The 7683-nt window shown below is 33.7% G+C and overlaps 1 protein-coding gene across 3 annotated transcripts in view; it reads right to left on the minus strand.

Moving 5' to 3' along the window:
• Positions 1 to 2154, minus strand: part of LOC128988815 (proton-coupled amino acid transporter-like protein pathetic) — a 52954-nt gene extending 50800 nt beyond the window's left edge. For all 3 annotated transcript variants that reach the window (XM_054410479.1, XM_054410480.1, XM_054410481.1), the window contains exon 1: positions 2072 to 2154. The gene's annotated coding sequence lies outside the window, so the exon portion shown is untranslated. The remainder of the gene's footprint in view (positions 1 to 2071) is intronic.
• Positions 2155 to 7683: the final 5529 nt, after the last annotated feature.

Below are 7683 nucleotides of genomic sequence, written 5' to 3' on the forward strand. Positions count from 1 at the left end.
ACCCAAAACTATTTAAATCGAATATTGTAAGGTTGATTATTAAAGTTAGTCCGACATTAATATTTACAAGGCAGCAATATATTGATCTCATGGACTGTTCTAGGGAAACTATTTATAAGCTGTAGGCCTATTGTTAGTTTAAAAGCTAAATAAGTTTGTCTTACGGTCACTATATCGTTTTGCATTCAAGTTATTTTTTTTTTTTTTTGTTTTTACAAGTTTGTAAATACCTGAGCTACTAAACTAGTCAAAATTGTAAAATTGCTTTATTTGTTATTCACAACTGTCTTACATTCACATGTCGAGTGTTAGCTTGATTATTGTAATTAACGAATTGTTATCTTTTTACGTAAACTAGCACTTGCATCTGCCTTATGATTCACAATGTAAACGGTGTTCCGTATGAAATAAATAAGTTAACAAAAATATTTAACACGATTTACAACTCTTTCAAACTTCACCTCACAAACTTTTACTTTCAATCTTAACTAGTAAAATCCATTTTGTAGTCAAATGAATACTTTGTACTACCAAGGTTGGAATAGGAGGATGTTTTATATTATTTATTTTCTCCCGTTCAAAAACAAACTAATTCGCATTATTTGTAATAGACTAATTTATAATTCAAGATGACTACAACTTAGGATCAAGCCTAACATGCAACTGGACTTTATATCTTAATTATAATTAGTAAGAAATAAATTAACAAAAGCTAAGATCTGTTCGAATATAAGACTAACAATAGATATAAATCGGCGTTTGCCGTAATTTTATCACTACTAAGACTTCATCACTGATGTATATTATAGCTGATGGTATTATACTGACATAAAATAACGTCCAAATAAAGGTCCAAATTGTTTAACTGTAAGTGCATCTTATAAAATCTTACTAAAACCAGATCTATTTATAAGTAATGACACTTATCTATCTATATATATTTTATAGTTTCAGTATCGTTCAAAGAAAACTTCAAACATCGGCTTCAATCTATTTCCACAATCATGATCAGTAAATCCCGTACTACAGTATTAGGAGCGATATCGTTTAATGTTCTGTAATTAGGCTAATTGAAATCAAGCTCTATCAATATACGTTTATTTTCCGCTTATATATTTTGGGGAATTGTATCTATCCATCCTTCAACTACGTAGGCTATTCCTATTGTCTATCACTAGGTCTAAATATAATTTAAATGAACTAATTGTTATTCGTAAATAAATGTTTAGCAAATAAATAGTTGTGAAAGAACTAATTAGGTGTATTTCTATCAAAGTGGTTAGCGTCTCGGATTCAATGAGAGGGAAATGATTTCTATTCCCAGCATTTAACTTAATAAAAATTAGTAACCGCTTTTACTCAAATGTATATTGGCTTACTTCTTTGGATATTTCATCAGCGTATACACAAAAAATACTGTTCGAGTAATTGTAAATAAATAGGCTACCTTGCAAAATACATCGAGGCGGAACAACATTAAAGTTTAATTCAACATAGTCTCTTTATTATACTATTATTACTTTACAATGAGTAAAGGGTACAGAAAGTTGTAAATAATATTACAATGAAAAATGTTTAAGGGGCATATTGTTAATTTAGGAGTTTTAACAAATATTTGTATTTTTTATCAATTACAGTGCTCAAGTTATAAAGGACTATATTTTATCGTACACATTGTTAACTACTTCATACCATACCAATGGGTTTCTCTGATGAAAATATGGCCAACCGTACCTAAATTACGCTGCTGAATTAATTAAGAACAACCGAAATTGTTCCAAAATTGAGTTATTTTATCATCGTTTGATGGTTAAATGATGTTGCCTGAAACCTCAACAGTAACCTTCGATTTCAACGGGTTTCGCCTAATAAATACAAAATAATAAATATCTGTAGCTTAAAAATCTTAATAAAAATTAATAATAAAATACCAAACAAAAATGGTAAGTGCCCCTAAAAGTGAATATCTCGCAAAACAAATATTTTGATCAAAACTTAATACTCTACATCATTAATTAAAAGTTACCATTATTATTAACATTGAAAGTAATTATTAATATGGTTTACTTACCTCAGCAATGATGCCTTTAAGCTGACACTACCTCATGTGTACTGATCAGCACCGTACTGACTATCAACTGACACTGAGGTACCTCAAGTAGGCACTAGACAGGTAGCGCTGTCTTACCTTGCAACTATAGTAACAACATTATGTTAAAAGGCCAAACCCATTCACCAATTCTGACCCACTCACAAAAAAACCGTTTTCCGAGTTCAAAAGTAGGCAATGCCTACTAATTTCATGAGTCTAAAAAATTGACGACTTGCATCTTATTAACTTCTGGCAAAAGAAAGCCTTACTGTATGAAAACAACCATTTAAAAATTATTCTCACTAGCTGTTACCTACGGGTTTCGCCCCGTTGACTTCATTTGACTTTATAAGTATTAATAAAACTATTGATTATGGTTAGGTTAAGTTGAAATAAACAAGAATACAGTAATACAAACAAATAATCACACCTGATTTTACTAAGGTAATACCTACATTGAAAGAATAACAAACAAATAAGTACAGCTGAGGTTTTTTAACATTAGGTACATGGAAAGTTCCCCCCTGCACTTCTACAGGTAATAGTATATTACGTTACTAGTCCTGAAAATTTGTGTTTACTGGACGAGTGTGGTTGTTCCCGTGCGAGACGAAGTCGAGTACGGGATTACCATACGATACGAGTCACATTTTGGACGAGTGACGTACGATATTTTATGCCATACTACTAAATCCGTACACAAATCCTTATATATTACAACCGACTAAAGGATTAACAATCACTAGCGGTGGGGCACACGGAAGATTTCTCAGGTCCCGTTTGATTTCACTAACTTCTGACGTCAGTAACTGCTGCGTCTGAAGAAACAGACAATTTTATAATTTTTCTCTTATTAAATTAAACTGTCATAACCTAACCAAACGTGCTGATGATGAAAAAATCGAATGAGAATGAAGGTTTACTAGGTAATCTAAAAAATAGTTTTGTTCATAAAATAAAATTATAAGTAAATGCCTTAAATTCAATTTTTTATTATCAAATTAAACTGTCATAACCTAACCAAACCAACCAAACTTGCTGATATGAAAAAAATTATTGACAAAAAGTGAGTGCTATCAGCGGGATTCGAACCCGGTACATTCGGATTATCAGCCTGACACGCTATCCCCTACACCACCGAGGCCGATGGCTCCAACCCGTATCGTTGCGGTAATGGTGTTCCCTCAAAGTGACGTCAGCAGTTGTGACGTCAAACGGCACCTGAGTAATCTTCCGTGTGCCGTTTTGCAATCACTAGTCATAACCTCTTAGAGAGGTTATGTTTTTGTTTGTAAACTAACCATGAAGAGCTTTCATTCGTTGCCAAATACAGTAAATAATCAGCTGGCTGGTGTCCGGGAAAACTCATTACAGTACAGTAGTACGTAATGAAACCCCATTTGATTAAGCTGATGGCAAACAGCTGTTTTCTGGACTAAATCCTTGCTTGGGAAGTTCGTCAAAACAGTTTAGTGTGGCGTAAACATCTTTCTAACAGTATGCGTATTATTTTCCTTGTGATGCACACGAGCTGAAAAAAAGGTCCCAAAGAAACATGCTTGTATATTAATATATAGATTAATAGAATTGCTGGGTGGAAACAAAGACAGAAGGTTATAACTTGAGTTTCAAAAAGCATATCTTCTTTAGTAAATAACATGTTGCTTATCAAACAATAGTTTATGGTTCATGCAATTCTTTGAACACTTAAGCTAACTATGGAAGTGCATTAAAATACTAACTAAAATATAAATTCACTTTAAGTAATCTTTTTATACATTTTAAGATAGCCTAAATAAATATTAAGATGATGAATTTCACAGATAAATTAATAATTAACTTGGGTTATTTTATTCAAGAACAACCATTGTGTTTGGTAAACAAACTGTTAATTATACTTAATTTAGTAATATTTTGAAAATTATTATCAATGAGTTGGTCTGTAGATTAACTATTTGACTAAAAATAATATATTTCTTTTTCGGGTAGTTCTAAATTTTTTCATCCTAATAGCTAAAGTTTAACTATGATGAAAATTAAGTTCACGCCTCAGGCGAAAGCGGTTAACAAAAACTCGTTCTTTGCAAGTTTAAGACGCAATTGGGGACTTGAAACACTAATACATAGAATGAATGGAGACAGCTTGAGCCTGCAAAATCCTTTGGGTAAAATGTAGTGTGGTGCATGGTCTTGGTCCTTTTCAAGCCTGTTACTCATTTTCAACCAAATCTTTAAATTTAATTTCTATTTTCTATATCTAATTTCTAAAGGTCTCTCTCTATTTTCCTAGAATAAGGAAAGTGTATTTGTATCATAATAGTGTAGTGACGATTAGTTCTAAGGTAAGAGTATTTACAGGAAAAGTGATGATTTGGGTAACAAAACTTCTTAGGAAAGCAACAAAATAATTGCAATCACCAAAATCAAAAATACCTACGTCTATAATACAACATTGTTTTATGGCATTAATATAGCATTCACCAAGATTTATACATAATCCAAAAGGACAGCCATAAAAAGTGTCTAGGTAGTCGTTTCAACATCCATAGTGATAACAGTCTCTTTAAACCCTGCATTTGCCTGTCCACATCGACTGACTGCCCGTGCGTTGAGCGGGGTAGCGGATTTTTATCCCCCTGGAATTTTACCCCCTGAGCATAACTGACGTCACAAACCAGGGGGTAAAATTCCGCCCGCCAACAGACTTTAGAGCGCCCAGGTTATAGTCATAGTGACGTCAGCTTTGTCCAGGCGATAAAATCAATGAATACAGACAAAATTCCGGCGACCCCGTGGAGCGTAGGCCTACCCAGCAACGCATGGGGTGAGCCGGTACAGTACGAAGGTAATCTGTACTTATAAAATGTTTGCGGCAGTGACTAGGATCCGAACCCACGACATCGCTACCTTGGGCCCAGAATCTGTGACACTACCAACTGAGCCAACACCTCACCAATATTATTTTATAATTCTATTAAATTGTTATATAACTTCAGAGGTAGAAAGTTTTGTAAACAACTAAGTATATCAACGATCAATCAATGTATATCAAAATGTGATAACCTAAATACTTAATTATCAAATTAATTTATTGTGAATAAAACAAAGTTCTTTTGTACAGAGAAAACTTAATACTCATCTTTATCAAGGGACTGCTTAGCTCAAATAACATATTTATGACCCTTATCGTTTAATCCTTTTATCATACGATTAGTTCAAATTGTGAGTTTGATCGATAAGTTAAACAATACACAAAGCTTCTTTAATTCTCATCTGTATTATTTAAATAATTTTAAATTGACCTAATACTGTAAGCATAAATTTGAATTACCTGATTCAGTCCAGATAACAGTGTTAACTATAGTTCGACCGCTTAGAAAGCGACCTCCTCCAGCATTGGTTTAGCATTAGCGCGCAGGTCGTTTTCTAAGCGGCCGAACTATAGTGAGTAGAGTTGTTTTTGTTGAAACGTTGAGTTACTAATAAAAATAATTGATCTGAATGTATTATGGATGCATTACAATACAATTTTGTTAAATACCCTTGTAGTCCAGTCAGCAGGTAGTTTTAGATGGAAAAAGGTCGGAAGTTAATGAAACTTAGGGATGTTGTTCAGGGATGTTAAATCAACATTTTCCCAAGTTTTGGACCTCGAGGACCCTGTGGAAAAAAATGGTGGCGGAAAAACTTTAAAATTTTGGACACTTTTTTGCTTTTTTGTCAATAACTTTTTTCCCTTACTTCCTACCGAAAAAGCATACCTTGCACTTTTGTAGAGCATTAAATTTCTTACAATTCTACAGTTCAAACATGTTTGTACGATAATTTGTTACCGAGCAATGGTATTTTTATTTTAATATATTTTTTTAAATACACCAAAATACGCAAAAAGGCAGATTTTCTACTTATTTTTTCTGTTGCACGCAAATTATTACAAAATTTTGTAGTAATTATCGTTCCAGGTTATAAGCACCATATCCAGATACTACCCCGCACTCAGCTGATCAAGGTGGCTTTCTACACCCTGGTTTCACACTACCACAATATTACATTATCTTCTATGTATTATAAGATATTTCACAATTACAATTGATTAATATGTTGTCACTATCATCAAAACATCCATCAGTCTGAAAGGTTTCTTTTCTGTCTTCACTAATCTTTGCTCACTAATTAGTAATTTTGCCTTATATACTCTATCGTGTTGCTTACAGTTATATATTGGTTTTAGTCTCGTTTGGTTGGTATAGTCTACCTAATATGCTCCTCACGCGGGCTATGAAGAGCTATGGAGGACTAACTCGTGGACGCGGAGTAAGCGATTTTGTGCTTTCTAGATGTGCATTAGGCACGCTGTGTCTTCAAAGCATTTGTAAGCAAGTAGAATTTTTCGCTGATTTTCGCTCCTAGAGACATCATCTGAGCAACATTTAGACACGGGACCAACCCGTGTAGTGTCACTGAACATCCCTAATTCCTAGGAGATAGTTTCATTGAGCACAGGAATCATTGGTCATGTTGACGTTAACTGCCACTTCGCACGAGAGATAAGCATATCATGCATGAAGAAAAAAATTGATGAAAATTTTGAAGAATTGAAACTCAAACGGATGGACAAGGCGGTGATTCTCACTTCTGTTTCATGCTCGTTGAAAATTTCTGGTAAAAAACTCACTGTCTATCCTCTCACTCTTTTCCAGCGTGTCTGCGTTACAAAAATATTTGAGTAGTATGAAAATAAGGTTGTTTGAACTCGTCCCCTTACATACCCATATCAATCTTTATCGAGGAAGGAATGTGCAAGGGAACAAAGTCTGTAATGTACTCAATCTTCATTCCTATATAGAAAGTAAACCGTGTCAACAGTAAATATAACGTAATTAGAGGTTACATAAAGTGGTGTGGAACAAAACTCCTACAAGCATATGAGGACGCCGACGTGATGATCGTCAACACCGCCATATCCAAGGCTAGCGAATATATATATATATAGAACACACTTGACAGCATTAGGAACTACATAATACAAATAACTTAATAAAAAGTGGAAGAGGCACAAATCCCAGTGTCCTCTACTCTCCAAGTTTCTGCTCCTTTCCTCCACACAGCAAGTGGTTTCGATAACACCTCAGCTGCGAAGAGTAACTAATATAAAATACCAACAAGATCTGAATATGGTTTGTTTTGATCGGAGAACAAAACAAAATTAGCATTCGAGAATTGGGGTTGGGTTTGGAAAAGGTGGGTAGTATGGTGGGGGGAGTGGAGGGAGGGTGTATCCAAATAATGGTGCTTATAACTTGGAACCATAATTACTACAAAATTTAGTGATAATTTGCGTGCAACAGAAAAAATATGTATGAAATCTGCTTTTTTTGCGTATTTTGGTGATTTTTTTAAAAATACATTAAAATAAAAATACTATTGCTCGGTAACAAATTATTGTACAAACATGTTTGAACTGTAGAATTGTAGGAAATTTAACGCTCTACAAAAGTGTAACGTATGCTTTTTCGGTAGGAAGTAAGGGAAAAAAGTTATTGACAAAAAAGCAAAAAAGTGTCCAAAATTTTAAAGTTTTTCCGCCACCA

The sequence above is a fragment of the Macrosteles quadrilineatus genome, unplaced genomic scaffold (assembly GCF_028750875.1).
Source record: "Macrosteles quadrilineatus isolate MER2022 unplaced genomic scaffold, UCM_ALF_1.0 Scaffold_3__2_contigs__length_128488019, whole genome shotgun sequence".
Lineage (NCBI taxonomy): Eukaryota > Metazoa > Arthropoda > Insecta > Hemiptera > Cicadellidae > Macrosteles > Macrosteles quadrilineatus.